General features: G+C 41.6%; 1 pseudogene; it reads right to left on the bottom strand.

Moving 5' to 3' along the window:
• The window catches only part of LOC123157770 (uncharacterized), a 42,385-nt pseudogene that overhangs the window by 2,844 nt on the left and 11,873 nt on the right, over positions 1-27,668 (bottom strand).

Here is a 27,668-nt window from a genome sequence, read left to right as displayed (position 1 = left end):
ACAAAATAAGAAAGTGCCATGTTAGGTTAGTCATATAAACATGGCAAATTTCGTGATATTATATTCTTTTGGAAAAAAAGCAAATTGTGCTTTGAGAAAGGCGAAAAAATGCCATGTCGGTAAAACTGTAAAAAGTATATAAAAAGAATTTAAAAAGGTATGTTAAAAAAGTCATTCTAATTCCAATAATTTTTCCATGTTCCAACATAATAATAAATCATATTGGTGTAAAAAATAAATAAATAAATAAATAATGCCATGCTCTTAAAAAAATCCATGGTCTGAAAACATGCCAAAAAATCCATGCCATTTTGCAAATAATTGCCATAGTTTTAGGAACATTTTCACTTATTTTTGCCATGCTACATAACGTAAAGGGGCGTGCTACATGTCCGTCGGCTGATCTTTCTAAAAGATCGGTCGGGTCGCCAGCCATCAGATGTGGCAACATCGAGCGGCTAACTCACACGCTCGACAACGGCAACAATGATAATGTTGCAGAAACCTTTCAACATAGGTCGTGTTGCGGAAACTTTTGCAATAGAGGTTACGTTGTAGATTTCTTTTGCCACAGAGATCATGTTGTAGAAACGGTTGTAGATTTTTTTTGCAACAGAAGTTATGTTACAGATTCTCTTCTAGTAGAGATCATGTCGCAAAAATGTTTGTGGAATTTTTTTGCAACTGAGGTTATGTTATTTTATCTTATTTTTGCAACACGGATCATGTTGTGGAAATGTCCGTAGAATTTTTTTTCAACACAGTTCATGTTGTAGAATTTTTTTTGTAATAGAAATCAAGTTGCCGGATCTGTTGTTGCGCAGCCATGGACTCCGGTGCTCCTCCACGACGGCGGAGACATCGAACGGCGAGCGATGTCGTATGCAGCTCCAGAGGCGAGAGGTACAGTCCGGCGGCTTCCAGCGGCCGCAGCCGGCACGCAGCGCTGCGGTGGCCGACTTCCAACATCTATGCACCAGCCGTTGGTGTGTACTCGTAGGTTACTGCACCAGCCACTAGTTATCCTCAAGCCCATTTGTGCAAGGACGGCCAGATGCAGAATCTCCCTTTACGCCGGCGATACAGGCATTTTTTGCGAACCCACACAAGGATGAGCTTCGTGCGATTTCTGCAATTCTGAAGACCTTTGGGGAGGTGAAAGTACAAATGCTCCCTGGGTGATTTTGGTAATTTATGTCAACATATCTTTTGTTGGACTAATACTTCTACCTAGTATATTTCAGATAAGTTCATTGGAGTGGCATGGACATGGCAAGAGAATGTGAAACCCCTTCAAGATGCTAAGGACAAATATTGGCAAAAGCTCAAGACTCTACATTTTCATTTTAGTGATTCAAGATTACATTGAGTCCATAGGAAAGCCAATACTATTAAAAGGGGATGAGGTGTTGCTTAATGGCTTGCTTCCTCAAAGTGCTTAGTAATATGCTCCAAAACCCTCAGCCACTTTCTCACATCCACATATGTCCTAAACCTAAAAGTCAAACTCGGCCCTACCGATTTGATCTATCCGGCGCCACCGAGTTCATCTGATACAGCCACTGCCAAACTCTAATCAGTTCGGTCTCACCGATGGGATCTCGGTCTCACGACTCTCACCGAGATGGGCTTGCAAATTCTCTGTGATCTATTGCAACATTTTCGGTCTCACCGAGTTTGTTCAGTCGGTCCCACCGAGTTTGCTTGACCAATACTTAGTTCGCTTATTACCAAAATCGGTCTCACCGAGTTTGTGTAATCGGTCAAACCGAGTTGAGGTTTTACACTAACCCCTGCACATCGGTCCCACCGAGTTGACCTTGTCGGTCCCACCGAAAAATCTAACGTTCACATTTTGACCCGAATCGGTCTGACCGAGTTTTACCATTCGATCCCACCGAGTTTGGGAATCTGTGTGTAACGGCTAGATTTTGTGTGGAGGCTATATATACCCCTCCACCCATTCTTCAATCGAGGAGAGAGCGACCAGAACATGCCTACACTTCCAAAATTTATTTTCTGAGAGAGAACCACCTACTCATGTGTCGAGACCAAGATATTCCATTCCAACCACAAGAATCTTGATCTCTAGCCTTCCCCAAGTTGCTTTCCACTCAAATCATCTTTTCACCATAGCCAAATCTATGAGAGAGAGTTGAGTGTTGGGGAGACTATCATTTGAAGCACAAGAGCAATGAGTTCATCATCAACACACCATCTATTACCTTTTGGAGAGTGGTGTCTCCTAGATTGGTTAGGTGTCACTTGGGAGCCTCCGTCAAGATTGTGGAGTTGAACTAAGGAGTTTGTAAGGGCAAGGAGATCGCATACTTCGTGAAGATCTACCCTAGTGAGGCAAGTCCTTCGTGGGCGATGGCCATGGTGGGATAGACAAGGTTGCTTCTTCGTGGACCCTTTATGGGTGAAGCCCTCCATGGACTCGCGCAACCGTTACCCTTCGTGGGTTGAAGTCTCCATCAACGTGGATGTACGATAGCACCACCTATCGGAACCACGCCAAAAATCTTCGTGTCTCTAATTGCGTTTGCACACTCCAATTCCATCCCTTTACTTTCTTGCAAGTTGCATGCTTTACTTTCCGCTGCTCATATACTCTTTGCATGCTTGCTTGAATCATATTGTGTATGCTTGAAATTGTGTTAATCTACCACCTCAACTTGAAAATCTTAAAAACTGCCACCTTTATTTGTTGAGGGTCTAATCACCCCTCCTCTAGACACCTCTTCTCGATCCTTTCAGTTGGTATCAGAACATTGGTCTCCATTGCTTTGGTTTAATCACCATTGATGGATGAGTCTACGTTGGGGAGTCTTCGACGTACAACGCTTATGCTTGATGGAGAGTTCTTTAGTGAGTGGAAAAATGATATGCTTGGAATTTTTCATGAATATCACTTGAACAAGTACATTACTACTCCTTGTGAACCCCTTGTTGATCCCTTGCATTCTACCCATGATGAGTCTCTTGACATGATTCGCAACCTTAGAACTATCAATCTTATCACTAGAGGCTTGCCTAGAAATTTGATTGGTCATTTGCCAACTCTTGATTGTGCTTATACTATATGGAAATTTTTTGAGGAACGATTTCTGGACTATTCCTTGAAAAACATAGATGAGATTCTCCATAAATCTATTGCTTTGAATAAGATGAATCCCAATGATCCCAAGTTTGGAGATTGTTTATTTGAAGTTACCAATCTTATGCGTGCCAAAGGAGATGCTGGAATCATTAGCAATATTATTTCCGAAGCTATTAGAATTCATAGAGATGAACATTGTCAAAATCATATATCTAATGAATCACTCTCTCTAGAAAATGATCATTTGCAAGATGATGTTGAACATGGATACTATGATGAGGATGATGATAATGACTTTGATCTTAAAGAGTCTATGAGACACTTTGGTCTTATGGATAACCTTCGCGGCTACATGGCTGCAGGAAAGGAATGGGTCATTGATAGTGGATGTACCGATCACATGACCGGAGACAGAGATATGTTTCGTGAGCTTGCTGAAAATGACGACCCTCGAAAGTATGTCATTTTTGGTGATAACTCAAAGGGTAAGGTGGTTGGCCTCGGTAAGGTGGCCATCTCACATGACAGCTCCATACAAAATGCCATGCTCGTTGAATCTCTTGGCTATAATCTACTTTCTGTATCTAGACTAGCTGACTTTGGTTTTAATGTCCTATTTACTGAAGTAGATTGCCAAGTGTTTCGAAAAGATAATCATAAAATGGTCTTTACCGACATACGTAGAGGTGATCTATACATTGTTGATTTCACTAAAAAGGCTCAACCTAGAACTTGCTTAATTGCTAAATCTTCCAAAGGCTGGTTGTGGCATAGACGGTTAGGTCATGTGAGCATGCGAAACCTTGACAAGCTTATTAAAGGTGATCATATCCTTGGTGTTAAAGATGTCATATTTGATAAGGATAGACTTTGCAGCATTTGCCAAGCAGGAAAAAAGGTTGGAGGAAGCCACCTCGTGAAGAACATCATGACCACGAGGAGACCGCTCGAGCTACTTCGTATGGATCTTTTCAGTCCCAACGCCTACAAGAGTCTCGGCGGTAACTCGTTTGGACTAGTCATTGTTGATGATTTTTCAAGATCTACGTGGGTGTTCTTTCTTGATGATAAATCGCAGGCCCAAAAGATCTTCAAAAACTTCGCTAGGAAGGCCCAAAATCAATTTGAAGTGAAGATCAAGAAGGTCCGCAGCGACAACGGAATGGAGTTCAAGAACGCCAATGTGGACACCTTTCTTGACGAAGAAGGGATTCCACATGAGTTCTTGGCTACGTACACACCTCAACAAAATGGAATTGTTGAGAGGAAGAACCAGACGCTCATCGAAATGGTGAGAATGATGCTTGATGAGTATAAGATGCCAAAACACTTTTGGGCGGAAGCGGTTGAGACAGCTTGTCATGCAACGAATCATCTATATCTTCACAAGCTACTCGGCAAGACGGCATACGAACTTCTCACCGGTAACAAACCCCAAGTTGGGTACTTTCAAGTATTCAGCTCAAAGTGTTACATTCTTGATAAGCATCATCGTTCGAAATTTTCTCCTAAGTCTCATGAAAGGTTTCCTACTCGGTTATGGCTCAAACTCTCACACTTATCGTGCCTACAACAATTTCACCCGGAAGGTTGAAGAGACGGTAGATGTGAAGTTTGATGAATCTAACGGCTCACAAGTAGAGCAATTCCCAACTGATGTAGGTGACAAAGATCCTTCGAAAGCAATCCAAGACTTGTCTATTGGCAAGATTCGCCCAATAGAGGTGAAGGAGAGTACCTCGTCCGTCCAAGTGGAAGCCTCAACTTCACGCCAAGGTGAACCACAAGTTGACTTGGAGGCATGCACAAGTGGGACACATCAAGACGATGAAAACAAGGATGTACAACAAGATGAACCTCGACGACCTCCTTCTCCACCTCCATGGGAAAACAACAACACCAACAACAACGAAGAAAGACAAGAGGAGGAACAAGACAATGAAGAGGATGTTCCGCCCTGACCCAAACAAAATCTCTCACGAGTTCGAGCTAGAGTCTCAAGAGATCATCCCTTCGAACAAATCTTTGATGAAATTTAAACTGGGAGAATTAGTCGCTCTAAATTTTGTTTAGCTAACCTTTGTGAACATTACTCATTCATTTCTAGCATTGAACCTATGAAGGTTGAAGAAGCATTGGAAGATCCGAATTGGATAAATGCCATGCATGAAGAGCTACATAACTTTGAGAGGAACCAAGTGTGGACATTGGTTGAAAATCCCGATGAGAAGCACAATGTCATTGGAACCAAATGGGTGTTTAGGAACAAGCAAGATGAAGATGGACAAGTTGTATGCAACAAGGCTCGTCTCATCGCTCAAGGCTACACCCAAGTCGAAGGTATGGACTATGGTGAGACTTATGCCCCCGTTGCTAGACTTGAGTCCATTCGCATCTTACTTGCTTATGCCAATCATCATGACATCACCTTATATCAAATGGACATAAAAAATGCTTTCCTTAATGGTGAAATTGAGGAGGAAGTTTATGATAAACAACCTCCCGGCTTTGTTAATCCTAAGAAACCCGACCATGTTTAGAAGCTCCACAAAGCTCTTCATGGTCTTAAGCAAGCTCCTAGAGCTTGGTATAAATGCTTGACTAAATTTCTTCTTGAAAAAAGATTTGAAATTGGTAAAATTGATTCTACACTCTTTACTAAAATGGGTAATAGAGAATTATTTGTGTGCCAAATTTATGTTGATGATATCATATTTGGTTCAACTAACCCTCATTTTAGTGAAAAGTTTGGAAAGCTTATGTCGGAGAAGTTTGAGATGTCTATGATGAGTGAACTCAAGTTCTTTCTTGGTTTGCAAATCAAGAAAACTAAGGAGGGAACTTTTATCTCTCAAACCAAGTTTACCAAGGACGTATTCAAGAAGTTCAACATGCAAGAATGCAAAGGTATGAATACCCCCATGCCTACTAGTGCACATCTTGACTTGACAAAGGATGGCGAACAAGTTGACCAAAAGGTTTACCGCTCTATGATTGGTTCATTGTTATATCTATGTGCCTCCCGTCCCAATATCATGCTAAGTGTGTGCATGTATGCATGGTATCAAGCGGTGCCCAAAGAGTGTCATCTTAAGGCTGTGAAAAGGATAGTGAGATACTTAATCCATACACCAAATTTTGGCATTTGGTATCCTAAGAGGTCTTCTTTTAATCTTGTTGGCTACTCTGACTCGGACTATGCCGGTGACAAGGTTGATAGAAAGTCCACTTAGGGTACTTGCCAATTTCTTGGTAGATCTCTTGTGTCTTGGTCCTCCAAGAAACAAAACTCGGCATCCTTATCCACCGCAGAAGCGGAATACATTGCCGCTGGTTCATGTTGTGCTCAATTACTTTGGATGGCCCAAACTCTTAAAGATTATGGGATATATGTGAAACATGTTCCATTGCTTTGTGACAATGAGAGTGCTATTAAGATTGCTCATAATCCCGTGCAACATTCTCGAACTAAGCATTTTGAAGTTCGTCATCATTTCATTTGATATCATGTTGCTAAGGGAGATATCAAACTTAAGCATGTTCATACCGATAAGCAATTGGCGGATATATTCACCAAACCACTTGATGAGAAAGTGTTTTGCAGGTTGAGAGGTGAATTGAACATCATTGATGCCTCAAATTTGGAGTAGAAACTCCATGTGGATGCATGCAAGGCATGAACCTTACTATGACTAATCCTTGACATTTCTCTTATGATGATGATCATATGTCTTGGATATTCTTGTACTCTTGCATGCTATCTAACCCTTGTAGGTACTTGGACGAACCCAACTCTATAAGATTGCCACTCAATCATATTCTAAACAATCTCTACATCTCCAAGTCTCTACAGAATGGTGGATGAAGACACGGAAGCACGAATCCATTTAATATATCCTTTGACAAACTCCTTATATCAAATTTCATTTGGTATCAAATTTCATGATTATCATTTTGGATACACAAGTGCTCTTCCTTGTAAGTCTAACCCATGTAGGAAGATGAACTTCAACTGCAATTGGTGCTCTCAACTCTTAATGATCTCCATCAACTTGATCACCCTACACAAGTTCGACTACATGCCAAGTTCAACACCACCAGCCATTCCATCTTAGAGAAGCTTTACCCGAAGACATGGGTCAAGGCAACTCAACAAGATGTGAATACATCAAAATGCTTAAACAAAAAATGGCAACCCCATTTTGAGCTTAAACGATGAGTATGACCTATGATCAAGTGTCCTCACTTGACTCCTAAGTCAATATAGTCTAACATAGGTGACTTTGTCGCCGACCATTTCTAGATGAAGTTATCTGTTGTTTCTTTGTGCTCTTGCATTTTCCCCTTGCATGCTAGTTCCCCTTTCAAAAAAAACTTCATCTAGATTCCTTTCTTTTCTTTTCTCTGTTATTTTCTGCATTTCCATGCATCCAATTAATTGCATATTCTTCAGTTAATTCCTTGTGTTCCCTTGTGAGATCTTAATTTCCTAAGTGAGCCGAGGTGACAAGTATTTACTCTCTAGGTTGAACTCGGCCTCACCAGTTTGTTAACCTTGGTCAAACCGAACCATCTCGGTGCCACCGAACGTAACAACTCGGTGCTACCGATTTCAATACCGAGATAAAACCTGTGTCATTTGCACCATGCACATTTGTCCCAACTCCACTCAATGATACTTGTCCTGTACCAACATCCCATATTACATGTGGCTTTGTAATGTGACTCAAGGACCAAACCTAATTGACTCATGCTCCAGAAGTCCCTTCTTGGAAATTGATGTCAAAGGGGGGAGAGAGAGCACATCAAAGCTTATCACATAAGAGAGAATGCACCCCAAAGGCTTCTCCTGATGCTTCCATTCTTAAGAGGAAAGTTATCTCATGTCTTCAAGAGGGGAAAGACATGATAGCATATGTTATAATTTTATCTTGCTCTGATTTTCTTGTTTGCTCTAATTTTCTATTACCCTATCTTCTCCCATTATCCAATGTCAGATTCAGGAGGAGAAAGACACCTAAGGGAAGAAAATCTTTGGAATTCATTGCATATCTTTATTCTTGGGGACATGTCTATAACAAAATAGAGTACCTAGTACTCACTCTCAACATGTCATATCAGTCTTGGTATTCTTGTGATCTCCTGTCTTGTGTTATCTAACCTTGTTTACCCAGGTACATCTCTTTCAAACCTAGCTCAAGACCACAAGGTAAGTATATGCATCACACTCATGAGCATGAAGACCTCTTGCTGGTGTACATATTGTTTGCAAGAGAAATTCATGAACATGAAGGTACATTTCCAGCATCTACATCATTTACTCTGATGCATAGAGCCAAGACACATGTAACTGATTGTTTGCTCTGTGATGATTATGCATTCTCATACTCTTATGATCCATCACATGATTTCATACATGTAGGGGGAGCTATTGCATGTTGCATGTCTTGCCAAAGCTTTACTTGCTATTTCCTTATATCTTTATCTAAAGCTTTGATATATGTTGTCATCAATTACCAAAAAGGGGGAGATTGAAAGCACAAGTGCTCCCTGGGTGATTTCGGTAATTTATGTCAACATATCTCTTATTGGACTAATACTTCTACCTAGTATATTTCAGATAAGTTCAACATTGTAGTGGCATGGACATGGACAAGAGGATGTGGAACCCCTTCAAGATGCTAAGGACAAATATTGGCAAAAGCTCAAGACTCTACATTTTCATTTTAGTGGTCCAAGATCACATTGAGTCCATAGGAAAGCCAATACTATTAAAAGGGGATGAGGTGTTGCTTAATGGCTTGCTTGCTCAAAGTGCTTAGTGATATGCTCCAAAACCCTCAGCCACTTTCTCACATCCACATATGTCCTAAACCTAAAAGTCAAACTTGAAGGAAATATGCCCTAGAGGCAATAATAAAGTTATTATTTATTTCCTCATATCATGATAAATGTTTATTATTCATGCTAGAATTGTATTAACCGGAAACATGATACATGTGTGAATACATAGACAAACATATAGTCACTAGTATGCCTCTACTTGACTAGCTCATTAATCAAAGATGGTTATGTTTCCTAACCATAGACATGTGTTGTCATTTGATTTATGGGATCACATCATTAGAAGAATGATGTGATTGACATGACCCATTCCGTTAGCCTAGCACTTGATCGTTTAGTATACTGCTATTGCTTTCTTCATGACTTATACATGTTCCTGTAACTATGAGAAATATGCAACTCCCATTTACCGGAGGAACACTTTGGGTACTACCAAACGTCACAACGTAACTGGGTGATTATAAAGGAGTACTACAGGTGTCTCCGAAGGTACATGTTGAGTTGGCGTATTTCGAGATTAGGTTTTGTCACTCCGATTGTCGGAGAGGTATCTCTGGGCCCTCTCGGTAATGCACATCATTATAAGCCTTGCAAGCAATGTGACCAAATGAGTTGGTTACGGGATGATGCATTACGGAACGTGTAAAGAGACTTGCCGGTAACGAGATTGAACTAGGCATTGGATACCGACGATCAAATCTCGGGCAAGTAACATACCAATGACAAAGGGAACAACGTATGTTGTTATGCGGTTTGACCGATAAAGATCTTGGTAGAATATGTAGGAACCAATATGGGCATCCAGGTCCCGCTATTGGTTATTGACCAAGAATGGTTCTAGGTCATGTCTACATAGTTCTCGAACCCGTAGGGTCCGCACGCTTAACATTACGATGATAGTTTTATTATGAGTTTATAAGTTTTGATGTACCGAAGTTTGTTCGGAGTCCCGGATGTGATCACGGACATGACGAGGAGTCTCGAAATGGCCGAGACATAAAGATTGATATATTGGACGACTATATTCGGACACCGGAAGTGTTCCGGGTGATTTCGGAGAAAACCAGAGTGCCGGGGGGGGGGGGGGGTTACCAGAACCCCCCGGGAGAGTATTGGGCCTTATGGGCCTTAGGGGAAAGGAGAGAGGGGCGGCCAGCATGGGCCGCACGCCCCCTCCCGCCTCTGGTCCGAATTGGACTAGGAGGGGGGGGGGGCGCCCCCCCTCTTTCCTTCCCCCTCTCCCCCTTCCTTCCCCCTCTCCCCCTTCCTTCCCCCTCCTAGTAGGAGTAGGAAAGGAGGAGTCCTACTCCTACTAGGAGGAGGATTCCTCCTCCCTTGGCGCGCCCAAGGGGCCGGCCGGCCTCCCCCCTTGCTCCTTTATATACGGGGGCAGGGGGGCACCCCAGGACACACAAGTTGATCTACGGATCGTTCCTTAGCTGTGTGCGGTGCCTCCCTCCACCATATTCCACCTCGGTCATATCGTCGTGGAGTTTAGGCGAAGCCCTCCGCCGGTAGAGCATCATCATCGTCACCACGCCGTCGTGCTGATGGAACTCATCCCCGAATCTTTGCTGGATCGGAGCCCGGGGATCGTCATCGAGCTGAACGTGTGCTGAACTCGGAGGTGCCGTACGTTCGGTGCTTGGATCGGTCGGATCGTGAAGACGTACGACTACATCAACCGCGTTTTCATAACGCTTCCGCTTACGGTCTACGAGGGTACGTGGACAACACTCTGCCCTCTCCTTGCTATGCCATCACCATGTTCTTGCGTGTACGTAGGAAATTTTTTGAAATTACTACGTTCCCCAACAGTGGCATCCGAGCCTGGTTTTATGCGTTGATGTTATATGCACGAGTAGAACACAAGTGAGTTGTGGGCGATACAAGTCATACTGCTTACCAGCATGTCGTACTTTGGTTCGGCGGTATTGTGAGATGAAGCGGCCCGAACCGACATTACGCGTACGCTTACGCGAGACTGGTTTCACCATTGCGAGCACTCGTGCTTAAAGGTGGCTGGCGGGTGTCTGTCTCTCTCACTTTAGCTGAATCGAGTGTGGCTACGCCCGGTCCTTGCGAAGGTTAAAACATCATTAACTTGACGAACTATCGTTGTGGTTTTGATGCGTAGGTAAGAACGGTTCTTGCTAAGCCCGTAGCAGCCACGTAAAATTTGCAACAACAAAGTAGAGGACGTCTAACTTGTTTTTGCAGGGCATGTTGTGATGTGATATGGTCAAGACGTGATGCTATATTTTATTGTATGAGATGATCATGTTTTGTAACCGAAGTTATCGGCAACTGGCAGGAGCCATATGGTTGTCGCTTTATTGTATGAAATGCAAACGCCCTGTAATTGCTTTACTTTATCACTAAGCGGTAGCGATAGTCGTAGAAGCAATAGATGGCGTAACGACAACGATGCTACGATGGAGATCAAGGTGTCGCGCCGGTGACGATGGTGATCACGACGGTGCTTTGAAGATGGAGATCACAAGCACAAGATGATGATGGCCATATCATATCACTTATATTGATTGCATGTGATGTTTATCCTTTATGCATCTTATCTTGCTTTGATTGACGGTAGCATTTTAAGATGATCTCTCATTAATAATCAAGAAGTGTTCTCCCTGAGTATGCACCGTTGCGAAAGTTCTTCGTGCTGAGACACCACGTGATGATCGGGTGTGATAGGCTCTACGTTCAAATACAACGGGTGCAAAACAGTTGCACACGCGGAATACTCAGGTCATACTTGACGAGCCTAGCATATACAGATATGGCCTCGGAACACGGAGACCGAAAGGTCGAACGTGAATCATATAGTAGATATGATCAACATAGTGATGTTCACCATTGAAACTACTCCATCTCACGTGATGATCGGACATGGTTTAGTTGATTTGGATCACGTGATCACTTAGATGACTAGAGAGATGTCTGTCTAAGTGGGAGTTCTTAAGTAATATGATTAATTGAACTTAAATTTATCATGAACTTAGTACCTGATAGTATTTTGCTTGTCTATGTTTGTTTGTAGATAGATGGCTCGTGCTGTTGTTCCGTTAATTTTAATGCGTTCCTTGAGAAAGCAAAGTTGAAAGATGATGGTAGCAATTACACGGACTGGGTCCGTAACCTGAGGATTATCCTCATTGCTGCACAGAAAAGTTACGTCCTGGAAGCACCGCTGGGTGCCAGGCCTGCTGCTGATGCAACTGACGACGTTAAGAACGTCTGGCAGAGCAAAGCTGATGACTACTCGATAGTTCAGTGTGCCATGCTTTACGGCTTAGAACCGGGTCTTCAACGACGTTTTGAACGTCATGGAGCATATGAGATGTTTCAGGAGTTGAAGTTAATATTTCAAGCAAATGCCCGGATTGAGAGCTATGAAGTCTCCAATAAGTTCTATAGCTGCAAGATGGAGGAGAATAGTTCTGTCAGTGAACACATACTCAAAATGTATGGGTATAATAATCACTTGATTCAACTGGGAGTTAATCTTCCTGATGATAGTGTCATTGACAGAATTCTCCAATCACTGCCACCAAGCTACAAGAGCTTCGTGATGAACTATAATATGCAAGGGATGAACAAGACTATTCCCGAGCTCTTCGCAATGCTAAAGGCTGCGGAGGTAGAAATCAAGAAGGAGCATCAAGTGTTGATGGTTAACAAGACCACCAGTTTCAAGAAAAAGGGCATAGGGAAGAAGAAGGGGAACTTTAAAAAGAACAGCAAGCAAGTTGCTGCTCAAGAGAAGAAGCCCAAGTCTGGACCTAAGCTTGAAACTGAGTGCTTCTACTGCAAGCAGACTGGACACTGGAAGCGGAACTGCCCCAAGTATTTGGCAGACAAGAAGGATGGCAAAGTGAACAAAGGTATATGTGATATACATGTTATTGATGTGTACCTTACTAATGCTCGCAGTAGCACCTGGGTATTTGATACTGGTTCCATTGCTAATATTTGCAACTCGAAACAGGGACTACGAATTAAGCGAAGATTGGCTAAGGACGAGGTGACGATGCGCGTGGGAAATGGTTCCAAAGTCGATGTGATCGCGGTCGGCACGCTACCTCTACATCTACCATCGGGATTAGTTTTAGACCTAAATAATTGTTATTTGGTGCCAGCGTTGAGCATGAACATTATATCTGGATCTTGTTTAATGCGAGACGGTTATTCATTTAAATAAGAGAATAATGGTTGTTCTATTTATATGAGTAATATCTTTTATGGTCATGCACCCTTGAAGAGTGGTCTATTTTTATTGAATCTCGATAGTAGTGATACACATATTCATAGTGTTGAAACCAAAAGATGCAGAGTTGATAACGATAGTGCAACTTATTTGTGGCACTGCCTTTTAGGTCATATCGGTGTAAAGCGCATGAAGAAACTCCATACTGATGGGCTTTTGGAATCACTTGATTATGAATCACTTGGTACTTGCGAACCATGCCTCATGGGCAAGATGACTAAAACGCCGTTCTCCGGAACTATGGAGCGAACAACTGATTTGTTGGAGATCATACATACTGATGTTTGTGGTCCAATGAATGTTGAGGCTCGCAGCGGGTATCATTATTTTCTCACCTTCACAGATGATTTGAGCAGATATGGGTATATCTACTTAATGAAACACAAGTCTGAAACATTTGAAAAGTTTAAAGAATTTCAGAGTGAAGTGGAAAATCATCGTAACAAGAAAATAAAGTTTCTACAGTCTGATCGTGGAGGAGAATATTTGAGTTACGAGTTTGGTCTACACTTGAAACAATGCGGAATAGTTTCGCAACTCACGCCACCCGGAACACCACAACGAAATGGTGTGTCCGAACGTTGTAATCGTACTTTACTAGATATGGTGCGATCTATGATGTCTCTTACTGATTTACCGCTATCGTTTTGGGGTTATGCTTTAGAGACGGCCGCATTCACATTAAATAGGGCACCATCAAAATCCGTTGAGACGACGCCTTATGAACTGTGGTTTGGCAAGAAACCAAAGTTGTCGTTTCTTAAAGTTTGGGGCTGCGATGCTTATGTGAAGAAACTTCAACCAGATAAGCTCGAACCCAAATCGGAGAAATGTGTCTTCATAGGATACCCAAAAGAGACTATTGGGTACACCTTCTATCACAGATCTGAGGGCAAGATTTTCGTTGCTAAAATCGAATCCTTTCTAGAGAAGGAGTTTCTCTCGAAAGAAGTGAGTGGGAGGAAAGTAGAACTTGATGAGATAACTGTATCTACTCCCTTGTTGGAAAGTAGTTCATCACAAGAACTGGTTCCTGTGACAACTACACCAACTAGTGAGGAAGCTAATGATATTGATCATGAAACTTCAGATCAAGTTTCTACTGAACCTCGTAGGTCTACTAGAGTAAGATCCGCACCAGAGTGGTACGGTAATCCTATTCTGGAACCTATGAACTATGAGGAAGCGATGATGAGCCCAGATTCCGCAAAATGGCTACAGGCCATGAAATCTGAGATGGGATCCATGTATGAAAACAAAGTATGGACTTTGGTTGACTTACCCGATGATCGGCAAGCCATTGAGAATAAATGGATCTTTAAGAAGAAGACTGACGCTGATGGTAATGTAACTGTCTATAAAGCTCGACTTGTTGCGAAAGGTTTTCGACAAGTTCAAGGGGTTGACTACGATGAGACTTTCTCACCCGTAGCGATGCTTAAGTTTGTCCGAATCATGTTAGCTATTGCTGCATTTCATGATTATGAAATTTGGCAAATGGATGTCAAAACTGCATTCTTGAATGGATTTCTGGAAGAAGAGTTGTATATGATGCAACCAGAAGGTTTTTTTGATCCAAAAGGTGCTAACAAAGTGTGCAAGCTCCAGCGATCCATTTATGGACTGGTGCAAGCATCTCGGAGTTGGAATAAACGTTTTGATAGTGTGATCAAAGCATATGGTTTTATACAGACTTTTGGAGAAGCCTGTATTTACAAGAAAGTGAGTGGGAGCTCTGTAGCATTTCTGATTTTATATGTAGATGACATATTATTAATTGGAAATGATATAGAATTTCTGGATAGCATAAAGGGATACTTGAATAAAAGTTTTTCAATGAAAGACCTAGGTGAAGATGCTTACATATTGGGCATCAAGATCTATAGAGATAGATCAAGACGCTTAATAGGACTTTCACAAAGCACATACCTTGACAAAATTTTGAAAAAGTTCAAAATGGATCAGGCAAAGAAAGGTTTCTTGCCTGTGCTACAAGGTGTGAAGTTGAGTCAAACTCAATGCCCGACCACAGCAAAAGATAGAGAGAAAATGAAAGATGTTCCCTATGCTTCAGCCATAGGCTCTATCATGTATGCAATGCTGTGTACCAGACCTGACGTATGCTTAGCAATAAGCTTGGCAGGAAGGTACCAAAGTAATCCAGGAGTGGATCACTGGACAGCGGTCAAGAACATCCTGAAATACCTGAAAAGGACTAAGGATATGTTTCTCGTATATGGAGGTGACAAAGAGCTAGTCGTAAATGGTTACGTTGATGCAAGCTTTGACACTGATCCGGACGATTCTAAATCGCAAACCGGATACGTGTTTTTATTAAACGGTGGAGCTGTAAGTTGGTGCAGTTCTAAACAAAGCGTCGTGGCGGGATCTACATGTGAAGCGGAGTACATAGCTGCTTCTGAAGCAGCAAATGAAGGAGTCTGGATGAAGGAGTTCATTACCGATCTAGGTGTCATACCTAGTGCATCGGGACCAATGAAGATCTTCTGTGACAATACTGGTGCAATTGCTTTGGCAAAGGAATCCAGATTTCACAAGAGGACCAAGCACATCAAGAGACGCTTCAATTCCATTCGAGACCAAGTCCAAGTGGGAGACATAGAGATTTGCAAAATACATACGGATCTGAATGTTGCAGACCCGTTGACTAAGCCTCTCTCACGAGCAAAACATGATCAACACCAAGACTCCATGGGTGTTAGAATCATTACTATGTAATCTAGATTATTGACTCTAGTGCAAGTGGGAGACTGAAGGAAATATGCCCTAGAGGCAATAATAAAGTTATTATTTATTTCCTCATATCATGATAAATGTTTATTATTCATGCTAGAATTGTATTAACCGGAAACATGATACATGTGTGAATACATAGACAAACATATAGTCACTAGTATGCCTCTACTTGACTAGCTCATTAATCAAAGATGGTTATGTTTCCTAACCATAGACATGTGTTGTCATTTGATTAATGGGATCACATCATTAGAAGAATGATGTGATTGACATGACCCATTCCGTTAGCCTAGCACTTGATCGTTTAGTATACTGCTATTGCTTTCTTCATGACTTATACATGTTCCTGTAACTATGAGAAATATGCAACTCCCGTTTACCGGAGGAACACTTTGGGTACTACCAAACGTCACAACATAACTGGGTGATTATAAAGGAGTACTACAGGTGTCTCCGAAGGTACATGTTGAGTTGGCGTATTTCGAGATTAGGTTTTGTCACTCCGATTGTCGGAGAGGTATCTCTGGGCCCTCTCGGTAATGCACATCATTATAAGCCTTGCAAGCAATGTGACCAAATGAGTTGGTTACGGGATGATGCATTACGGAACGAGTAAAGAGACTTGCCGGTAACAAGATTGAACTAGGTATTGGATACCGACGATCAAATCTCGGGAAAGTAACATACCGATGACAAAGGGAACAACGTATGTTGTTATGCGGTTTGACCGATAAAGATCTTGGTAGAATATGTAGGAACCAATATGGGCATCCAGGTCCGGCTATTGGTTATTGACCGAGAATGGTTCTAGGTCATGTCTACATAGTTCTCGAACCCGTAGGGTCCGCACACTTAACATTACGATGACAGTTTTATTATGAGTTTATAAGTTTTGATGTACCGAAGTTTGTTCGGAGTCCCGGATGTGATCACGGACATGACGAGGAGTCTCGAAATGGTCGAGACATAAAGATTGGTATATTGGACGACTATATTCGGACACCGGAAGTGTTCCGGGTGATTTCGAAGAAAACCGGAGTGCCGGGGGGGGGGGGGTTACCGGAACCCCCCGGGAGAGTATTGGGCCTTATGGGTCTTAGGGGAAAGGAGAGAGGGGTGGCCAGCATGGGCTGCGCGCCCCCTCCCGCCTCTGGTCCGAATTGGACTAGGAGGGGGGGGGGCGCCCCCCCTCTTTCCTTCCCCCTCTCCCCCTTCCTTCCCCCTCCTAGTAGGAGTAGGAAACGAGGAGTCCTACTCCTACTAGGAGGAGGATTCCTCCTCCCTTGGCGCGGCCAAGGGGCCGGCCGGCCTTCCCCCTTGCTCCTTTATATACGGGGGCAGGGGGGGCACCCCAGGACACACAAGTTGATCTACGGATCGTTCCTTAGCCGTGTGCGGTGCCCCCCTCCACCATATTCCACCTCGGTCATATCGTCGTGGAGTTTAGGCGAAGCCCTGCGCCGGTAGAGCATCATCATCGTCACCACGCCGTCGTGCTGACGGAACTCATCCCCGAAGCTTTGTTGTATCGGAGCCCGGGGATCGTCATCGAGCTGAACGTGTGCTGAACTCGGAGGTGCCGTACGTTCAGTGCTTGGATCGGTCGGATCGTGAAGACGTACGACTACATCAACCGCGTTGTCATAACGCTTCCGCTTACGGTCTACGAGGGTACGTGGACAACACTCTCCCCTCTCTTGCTATGCCATCACCATGTTCTTGCGTGTATGTAGGAATTTTTTTGAAATTACTACGTTCCCCAACAAAACTCGGCCCCACCGATTTGATCTATCCGGCGCCACCGAGTTCATCTGGTACAACCACTGCCAAACTCTAATCAGTTCGGTTTCACTGATGGGATCTCGATCTCATCGAGATGGGCTTGCAAATTCTCTATGATCTATTGCAACATTTTTTATCTCACCGAGTTTGTTGAGTCGGTCCCATCGAGTTTGCTTGACCAATACTTAGTTTGCTTATTACCAAAATTGGTCCCACTGAGTTTGTGTAATCGGTCAAACCGAGTTGAGGTTTTACCCTAACCCTGCACATCGGTCCCACCGAGTTGACCTTGTCGGTCCCACCAAAAACTCTAACATTCACATTTTGACCCGAATCGGTTTGACCGAGTTTTACCATTCGGTCCCACCGAGTTTGGGAATCTGTGTGTAATGGCTAGATTTTGTGTGGAGGATATATATACCCCTCCACCCATTCTTCATTCGAGGAGAGATCCATCAGAATGTGCCTACACTTCCAGCATTCATTTTCTGAGAGAGAACCACCTACTCATGTGTTGAGACCAAGATATTCCATTCCAACCACAAGAATCTTGATCTCTAGTCTTCCCCAAGTTACTTTCCACTCAAATCATCTTTCCACCATAGCCAAATCTATGAAAGAGAGTTGAGTGTTGGGGAGACTATCATTTGAAGCACAATAGCAAGGACTTCATCATCAACACACCATTTATTACCTTTTGGAGAGTGGTGTCTCCTAGATTGGTTAGGTGTCACTTGGGATCCCGTATCATCACATAGCCTATACCATGTTAATGCATCTCCCTTCAAAGATAAAGGGAAGACCTTCCTCTTAACAACATCATCGGGAATACCTGCAAGCTTAAATAATCCACAAACTTCATCCATATAGATAAGGTGTAAATCGGGATGCAATGTTCCATCTCCTACAAAGGGATTAGCTAGCAGTTTCTCTATCATAACCGAAGGAATCTCAAAGTAAACATTTTCAGTAGGTTCAGTAGGTTGAGGAGCAACTCTTTGCTCTACTGGTCGGGGGCGAAGATGCCCCGAACAAGCCCCTCAAAGGATTAGTTTCCATAGTAACAAGTGACAGAAAATTTCAGCACACTATATAAATGTTTCCTTACCAAGTTCCACTCACCAAAGGCGCTTCACTCCCCGGCAACGGCGTCGGAAAAGAATCTTGATGACCCACAAGTATAGGGGATCTATCGTAGTCCTTTCGATAATTAAGAGTGTCGAACCCAACGAGGAGCAGAAGGAAATGTAAAGCGGTTTTCAGTAAGGCATTCTCTGCAAACACTAAAATAGTAGGTAACACATAGTTTTGTGATGAGATAATTTGTAACGGGTAACAAGCAATGAAAGTAAATAAGGTGCAGCAAGGTGGCACAATCCTTTTTGTAGCAAAGGACAAGCCTGGACAAATTCTTATAATGAGAAAAGTGCTCCCGAGGACACATGAGAATTATCGTCAAGCTAGTTTTCATCACACTCATATGATTGACGTTCGGTACTTTGATAATTTGATATGTGGGTGGACCGGTGCTTGGGTACTGCCCTTTCTTGGGCAAGAATCCCACTCATGATTAACCCCTATTTCAAGCATCCGCAACTAGAAAAGAAGTATTAAGGTAAACCTAACCATAGCATGAAACTAGTGGATCCAAATCAGCCCCTTACAAAGCAACGCATAAACTAGGGTTTAAGCTTCTGTCACTCTAGCAACGCATCATCTACTTATTACTTCCCAATGCCTTCCTCTAGGCCTAAATAATGGTGAAGTGTCATGTAGTCGACGTTCACATAACACCACTAGAGGAGAGACAACATACATCTCATCAAAATATCAAACGAATACCAAATTCACATGACTACTAATAGCAAGACTTCACCCATGTCCTCAGGAACAAAAGAAACTACTCACAAAGCATATTCATGTTCATGATCAGAGGAGTATTAATATGCATTAAGGATCTGAACATATGATGTTCCACCAAATAAACCAATTAGCATCAACTACAAGGAGTAATAAACACTACTAGCAACCCACAGGTACCAATTTGTGGTTTTGATACAAGATTGGATACAAGAGATGAACTAGGGTTTGAGAGGAGATGGTGCTGGTGAAGATGTTGATGGAGATTGACCCCCTCATGATGAGAGGATCGTTGGTGATGACGATGGTGATGATTTCCCCCTCCGAGAGGGAAGTTTCCCCGGTAGAACAGCTCTGCCGGAGCCCTAGATTGGTTCTGCCAAGGTTCTGCCTCGTGGCGGCGGAGTTTCGTCCCGTGAGCTTGCTTATGATTTCTTCCAGGGTAAAAGCCTTCATATAGCAGAATATGGGCACCGGAGGGCCACCAGGGGGCCCACGAGACAGGGGGGTGCGCCCAGTAGGGTGGGCGCGCCCCCCACCCTCGTGGCCAGGGTGTGGGCCCCCTCTGGTACTTTCTTTGCTCAATAATTCTTATTAATTCCAAAAATGACTTTCATGGAGTTTCAGGACTTTTGGAGCTGTGCAGAATATGTTTCCAATATTTGCTCCTTTTCCAGCCCAGAATCCGGCTGCCGGCATTCTCCCTCTTCATGATAACCTTGTAAAATAAGAGAGAATAGCCATAAGTATTGTGACATAACGTGTAATAACAGCCCATAATGCAATAAATATCGATATAAAAGCATGATGCAAAATGGACGTATCAACTCCCCCAAACTTAGACCTCGCTTGTCCTCAAGCGGAAGCCGATATCGAAAAATATGTCCACATGTTTAGAGATAGAGGTTTCGATAAAAATAAAATACAGACATGAGGGCATCATGATCATTCTTATAACAACAACATATATAGATTTTGTCATATGATTTCTTATGCTCAAGTAACAATCTATTCACAATGTCAAGTATGGTTCAGAAACTTCATTGAGAACTAACAACTATAATCTTAGTCATTGAAGCAGTTGCAATTTATCATAACATTGGAAAGAGTCAAGAATAGAGCTTTTCAGCAAGTCAACATACTCAACTATCATATAATCTTCTAGAATTGCTAACACTCACACAATACTTATGGTTATGGAGTTTTCATCAGACACTAAGAAAGATGGGGGCTTATAATTTCGCCTCCCAACGTATTCACCTTTGGGTGATGTCAACAATAATAGTTCATGCTAACTTACATCCAGTTGGATATATATATATCAGGATCTTTCCAACACGAGGTGCTTGCTAAAGGATAAAATGAAAAAGGGAAAGGTGAAGATCAGCTTGACTTTCGCATATCACATGATCGTATAAAGCTTATTTTCTCTGCACTAATAAGTCATACATATTTAGAGCAATTTTTATTGCTTGCAACACAACAACTTACTTGAAGGTTCTTACTCAATCCATAGGTAGGTATGGTGGACTCTCATGGCAAAACTGGGTTTAAGGATATTTCGAAGCACAAGTAGTATCTCTACTTGGTGCAAGGAATTTGGCTAGCATGAGGGGGAAAGGCAAGCTCAACATGTTGGACGATCCATGACAATATACTTTAACTGAGATGTTAGAAAACATAACCCATTACATTGTCTTCCTTGTCCAACATCAACTCTTTAGCATGTCATACTTTAATGAGTGCTCACAATCATAAAAGAGGTCCAACATAGTATATTTATATGTGAAAACCTCTCTTTCTTTATTACTTCCTATTGATTGCAACGATGACCAAAACTATGTTTGCCAACCTTCAACAACTTTTAAGCCTCATACTCTTTATATGTGAAGTCATTACTATCCACAAGATCAATATGAACTCTTTTATTCTTTTTATTCTTTTTATTTTCTCAAGATCATAGCAAGAAAGCAAAGCCCTCGACTCAACATTAATCTTTATTATATAGCTCACGGACTCGATTACATAGAGGGATCACAAAGCAAAACTCAAAACTAATTCATACCAAAACTTTATTCTACTAGATCAAGATATTACTAAGGATCGAACTAAGTAAAATGGTAAAGATAAGAGTGTGATGGTGATACGATACCGGGGCACCTCCCCCAAGCTTGGCAGTTGCCAAGGGGAGTGCCCATACCCATGTGATTATGTCCTCGGAGGTGGTGAAGAAGGAGTTGTTGATGATGTAGGCTTGTCGTTCGTCTTCCAAGGCATAGGCTCACCATCATAGAAGGATAATCGAGTCTCCGGGATCCTCAAATCTGCAGCCAAACTCACCCTCTTGAATCTATATTCATACTCACAGTTTTGGTTTTGCAGGTCATAGATCCGGGCTTAGAGGTGCTCGATTTTCTCATGAAGCTTCAAGATGGTCTCTACAATGTTCTTGGCGTACAGCTTGTGGTTGTTGGTGAACTCCGCGATCATCATCTGGTCGGCGTTAAGTCCGCGCTCCACCATCCCTTGGCACTTGAAAACTTGTTGTTCCATAGCTTCGAGCTTTGTCTCCATGCTTTCGGTACGCCTTGGTCCCTCCAAATCGCGGATGTGCAGCACCCCCTCATGCATCTCAATAGTTTGAGGGTGTTGCAGCACTTCCGCGAGATAGGGGTTGATAACCCTCTCGAAAAACTTGTCCTTGGGAGCACTTGGAGACGTCATGGTGCTCTAGATCTGTCAAAAAATAGCTCGAAACGAAAACAGAAGATTTTTGCGTGATACGGTGGTCAAAACCTTCGGGAGATTATATAATGAATTTTTACCGACCAAAAGAAGTAACGTGCAAGAAAACGGAGTCCGGAGAGCACACGAGGTGCCCACGAGGTAGGGGGCGTGCCCAGTAGGGGTGGGCGCGCCCTCCACCCTCGTGGAGGCCTCATGTCCTTCCCGGACTACTTTTTATTTCCCTAAATTCTTAAGTATTCCAAACCAGAGAAAAATTGCCATTAGAACTGTTTTGGAGTCGGTTTACTTACCGTACCACATACCTATTCCTTTTCGGAGTCTGAAACATTATGGAAAGTGTCCCTTACGTATTCCTTTGGGGTTACGGTTTCAATAATATTTGTTTCAACATTTATAGGATTACCTGAGATATAATGCTTGATTCTTTGACCGTTCACCACCTTCGGATTTGTGCCTTCGAAGTTGTTGATTTTTATGGCACCGGAATGATAGACCTCCTCGATAACGTAAGGACCTTCCCATTTAGAGAGAAGTTTTCCTGCAAAAAATCTTAAACGAGAGTTGAATAGAAACACATAATCACCTACGTTAAACTCACGCTTTTGTATCCTTTTGTCATGCCATCTTTTGACTTTTTCTTTAAACAGCTTGGCATTCTCGTAAGCTTGGGTTCTCCATTCATCAAGTGAGCTAATATCAAATAACCTCATCTCACCAGCAAGTTTGAAATCATATTTGAGCTCTTTAATGGCCCAATATGCCTTATGTTCAAGTTCGAGAGGTAAGTGACATGCTTTTCCATAAACCATTTTGTACGGAGACATACCCATAGGATTTTTATATGCAGTTCTATAGGCCCATAATGCATCATCAAGTTTCTTGGACCAATTCTTTCTAGATCTATTAACAGTCTTTTGAAAAATTAATTTGAGCTCTCTATTACTCAATTCTACTTGACCACTAGACTGCGGGTGATAAGGGGATGCAATTCTATGATTAATATCATACTTAGCAAGCATTTTACGAAAAGCACCATGAATAAAATGTGAACCACCATCAGTCATGAGATATCTAGGGACTCCAAACCTCAAAAAAATAACTTCTTTAAGCATCTTAATAGAGGTGTTATGATCAGCTACTAGTTGGAATAGCTTCTACCCACTTAGTAACGTAATAAACAACAACTAGAATATGTGTATATACATTAGAGGCAGGAAAAGGTCCCATATAATAAAAGCCCCAAACAACAAATGGTTCAATAACAAGAGAATAGTTCATAGGCATTTCTTGACGTCTACTAATATTACCAATTCTTTGACATTCATCACAAGACAAGACAAACTTACGGGCATCTTTGAAGAGAGTAGGCCAATAAAAACCGGATTGCAATACCTTATGTGCAGTTCTATCTCTAGCGTGGTGTTCTCCATATGGTTCGGAGTGACACTTGCGTAGGATCTGTTCCTGTTCATGCTTAGGTTCACAACGTCTAATAACACCATCTACTACTTCTTTACAAAGGTGTGGGTCATCCCATAAGTAATGTCTTAAATCATAAAAGAACTTTTTCTTTTACTGGTATGTGAAACTAGGTGGTATAAATTTAGCAACAATGTAATTAGCATAATCAACATACCATGGAGCAGTATGAGAAGCATTAATGACCACTAATTGTTCATCAGGAAAGCTATCATCTATAGGTAGTGGGTCATCAAGAACATTCTCTAACCTAGACAAGTTGTCTGCAACAGGGTTCTCGGCTCCCTTTCTATCAATAATATGCAAATCAAATTCTTGAAGCAAGAGAACCCATCTAATAAGTCTAGGTTTAGCATCTTTCTTTTCCATAAGATATTTAATAGCAGCATGATCAGTGTGAATAGTAACTTTAGAATCAACAATATAAGGTCTGAACTTATCACAAGCAAATACAACTGCTAAGAATTCTTTTTTGGTGGTAGCATAATTTCTCTGGGCAGTGTTAAGAGTTTTACTAGCATACTGGATAACATTTAATTTCTTATCAACTCTTTGCCCTAGAACAGCACCTACAACATAATCACTAGCATCACACATAATTTCAAAGGGTAAATTCCAATCAGGTGGCTGAACAATAGGTGCAGTGATCAAAGCTTTCTTAAGGATTTCAAATGCTTCTACACAATCATCATCAAAGACAAAAGGAATATCTTTTCGCAATAGATTAGTCAGAGGCCTAGAGATTTTAGAGAAGTCCTTAATGAACCTCCTATAAAAACTGGCATGACCAAGGAAACTTGGTATACCTTTAATGTCATTGGGACACGACATCTTTTCAATAGCATCAATTTTAGCTTTATCAACTTCAATACCCTTTTCAGAAATTTTATGCCCGAAGACAATGCCTTCATTAACCATAAAGTGACACTTTTCCCAATTCAAGATGAGACTAGTGTCTTCACATCTCTACAAAACTCGATCAAGGTTGCTCAAGCAATCATCAAAAGAGGATCCATAAACGGAAAAGTCATCCATGAACACCTCGCAAATCTTTTCACAAAATTCAGAGAATATAGCCATCATACATCTTTGAAAGGTAGCAGGTGCATTACATAAACCAAAAGACATACTTCTATAAGAAAAAGTACCGAAAGGGCAAGTAAACGTAGCTTTTGATTAATAGTCCACTGACACATGTATTTGAGAGAAACCAGAATAACCATCTAGAAAGCAGAAATGTGTATGTTTGGATAGTCTTTCTAGCATTTGATCAATAAAAGGTAAAGGGTAATGATCTTTCTTAGTAGCTTTATTTAATTTACGGAAATCAATTACCATCCTATAACATGTAATAATTCTTTGCAAAATCAATTCATCTTTATCATTAGGAACAACAGTAATACCTCCCTTCTTGGGGACGCAATGGATAGGACTTACCCAATCACTATTAGTGCCGGGATAAATTATACCTGCCTCAAGGAGCTTTAGTATCTCCTTTCTTACCACTTATTTCATCTTAGAATTTAACCGTCGTTGATGATCTCTAACTGGTTTGGAGCCTTCGTCCAATTTAATTTTGTGTTGGCATAGAGTGGGACTAATGCCCTTAAGATCATCAAGAGTATATCCAATAGCAGCACGGTGCTTCTTCAGAGTTTTCAATAATCTTTCCTCTTCCTGCTCTGAAAGATTAGCTCTAATAATAATAGGATATATCTTATTTTCATCTAGATAAGCATATTTAACATTATCAGGTAAAGGTTTAAGCTCAAACACGGGATCACCCTTGGGTGGAGGGGGATCCCCTAGGATTTCAATAGGTAAGTTGTGTTTCAGAATAGGACCCTGTTGGAACAATACTTCATCTATTTCCCTTCTTTCATTCATAAACATATCATTTTCATGGTTTAGCAAATATTGTTCTAAAGGATCAATAGGAGGCACGACAATAGAAGCAAGACCAATAATCTCATCCTTACTAGGCAATTCTTTATCATGGGGTTGTCTACAAAACTTAGCAAAATTAAACTCATGAGACATATCCCCTAAGCCAATAGTAACAACATCCCTTTGACAATCAATCTTAGCATTAACAATATTCAAGAAGGGTCTACCAAATATAATGGGACAAAAGTTATCTTGTGGGGAACCAAGAACAAGAAAATCAACAGGATATTTAACTTTCCCACACAAGACTTCAACATCTCTAACAATCCCAATTGGTGAAATAGTTTCTCTATTGGCAAGCTTAATAGTAATATCAATATCTTCTATTTCAGCAGGTGAAATATCATGCATAATTTCTTCATATAAGGAATGAGGTATTGCACTAGCACTAGCACCCATATCACATAAGCCTTGATAACAATGATCTCCTATTTTAACAGAAATAACAGGCATGCCTACAACAGGTCTATGTATCTTAGCATCGGGTTTAGCAATATTAGCAGCTTCCTCACATAAATAAATAACATGCCCATCTATATTATTAGCCAAGAGATCTTTAACCATACCAATACTAGGTTCAACTTTAATTTGCTCAGGAGGTGTATATGTTCTAGTATTACTCTTACGAACCACAGTTGAAGCTTTAGCATGATCCTTTGTCCTAACAGGGAAAGGTGGTTTCTCAACATAAGTAGTGGGAACAATAGGATCATTATAAGTGATAGTCTTTTCTTCAATTGTAACAGGTGCAACTACTTTTACTTCAATGGGAGGATTATATTTAAACCACTTCTCCTTAGGGAGATCAACGTGAGTAGCAAAAGATTCACAGAAAGAAGCTACTATCTCAGAGTCAAGTCCATATTTAGCGCTAAATCCTTGAAAAGCATCGGTATCCATAAAAGATTTAACACAATCAAACTTAGGTGTCATACCTGACTCCTTACCATCGTCGGAACCCCAATCTTCAGAGTTGCATTTAATTCTTTTCAATAAGTCCCATTTGAATTCAATAGTCTTCAGCATATAAGAACCAACACACGAAGTATCGAGCATGGTGCGATCATTGAGAGAAAGTCGAGCATAATTTTTTTGAATAATCATATCTCTTGAGAGCTCATGATTGGGGCATGAATATAACATTGACTTAAGCCTCCCCCAAGCTTGAGCAATGCTTTCTCCTTCACGAGGCCAAAAATTATATATATAATTACGATCACGATGAACAAGATGCATAGGATAGAACTTCTGGTGAAATTCCAATTTCAATCGTTTGTAGTTCCAAGATCCCGTATCATCACATAGCCTATACCTTGTATCCCGTATCATCACATAGCCTATACCATGTAAACGCATCTCCCTTCAAATATAAAGGGAAGACCTTCCTCTTAACAACATCATCGGGAATACCTGCAAGCTTAAATAATCCACAAACTTCATCCACATATATAAGGTGTAAATCGGGATGTAATGTTCCATCTCCTGCAGATTAGCTAGCAGTTTCTCTATCATAGCCGAAGAAATCTCAAAGTAAACATTTTCAGTAGGTTTAGTAGGTTGAGGAGCAACTCTTTGCTCTACTGGTCGGGGGCGAAGATGCCCCGAACAAGCCCCTCAAAGGATTAGTTTCCATAGTAACAAGTGACATAAATTTTCAGCACACTATATAAATGTTTCCTTACCAAGTTCCACTCACCAAAGGCGCTTCACTCCCCGGCAACGGCGCCGGAAAAGAATCTTGATGACCCACAAGTATAGGGGATCTATCGTAGTCCTTTCGATAAGTAAGAGTGTCGAACCCAACGAGGAGCAGAAGGAAATGTAAAGCGGTTTTCAGTAAGGTATTCTCTGCAAACACTGAAATAGTAGGTA

Source organism: Triticum aestivum, chromosome 7B (assembly GCF_018294505.1).
Source record: "Triticum aestivum cultivar Chinese Spring chromosome 7B, IWGSC CS RefSeq v2.1, whole genome shotgun sequence".
Lineage (NCBI taxonomy): Eukaryota > Viridiplantae > Streptophyta > Magnoliopsida > Poales > Poaceae > Triticum > Triticum aestivum.
Note: the sequence above shows the minus strand (reverse complement) of the source record. Positions and strands in the feature narration are given on the sequence as shown.